This window comes from Somniosus microcephalus, unplaced genomic scaffold (assembly GCF_052327205.1).
Source record: "Somniosus microcephalus isolate GS21.2 unplaced genomic scaffold, FLI_Smic_1.0 unresolved_chr4, whole genome shotgun sequence".
Taxonomy (NCBI): domain Eukaryota; kingdom Metazoa; phylum Chordata; class Chondrichthyes; order Squaliformes; family Somniosidae; genus Somniosus; species Somniosus microcephalus.
Window position 1 is genome coordinate 7,526,207 of NW_028225182.1, and position 816 is coordinate 7,527,022.

The 816-nt window shown below is 44.9% G+C and overlaps 1 non-coding gene across 1 annotated transcript; it reads left to right on the top strand.

Moving 5' to 3' along the window:
* The first annotated feature begins 232 nt into the window (after positions 1–232).
* On the top strand, positions 233–306 carry trnav-uac (transfer RNA valine (anticodon UAC)). Its single transcript has one exon. It is a non-coding gene; the product is annotated as a tRNA-Val (tRNA).
* Positions 307–816: the final 510 nt, after the last annotated feature.

The following is an 816-nucleotide window of genomic DNA, read 5'->3' on the forward strand; positions in this document are numbered from 1 at the left end:
AGTATGTGGTTCTCGTATTTGTGCGTCTAATTAAATGTTGTGGCGTCTGACTCCCGTTCATGTCTGTTCTTCCTCTGTTGATAAAGAAAGGAGGGCATTCGTTGACCAGACTGCACTGCGGCTGATTTTGTGAGCTCATCCTTTATATTGAGTGATGCTGTTTAAGGTGAACCAATCAGCACAGAGGGAGTTCACTGGTCAGTTCCCCTGTGTGGAAGGCCTGTGGGCAGCGGTTACCGTAGTGTAGTGGTTATCACGTTCGCTTTACACGCGAAATAGTCCCCGGTTCGAGCCCGGGCGGGGACATTATGTTTAAACTTGCTGTGGATGAACAGCCAGTCGGGCTTGTTCCGAATGACAAAAGAAAATTGCTGTAAATCTGAAAGAGAAATGGAAAGTGCTGGAAATTGTCAAGAGGACAGGCAGTATCTGTGGATAAAGATAGAGTGAAACTTTCAGGTCAATTAACCATCCTTAGAACTGGGAACGGAAGAGAAGTATGGAGAGATTATTCTCCTGTCAATAGGGCTGAGCGACTTCTCACTAACTCTTTAATTTTGCTTTATTTCACTTCACTAATCAGATATATTTGAGTGAGCGAAAACCGACCCACAGTGAGGCCCATTTCATCTTTTGTTCCCTTTTAATCCCTGGAGTCTCTGATGCCCTGAAGTTCAGAAATGTAATTCATTAATCTGCAGGGTGGCCGTCAGTAAGAAACCTTTTCAGTCTGGATCCGGGAGAGGAGCGCATTTAGGCTCAAGATTGCTGCTACTGTCGATAGATTTTTGTGGCTAAGGCTATTAAGGGTTACGG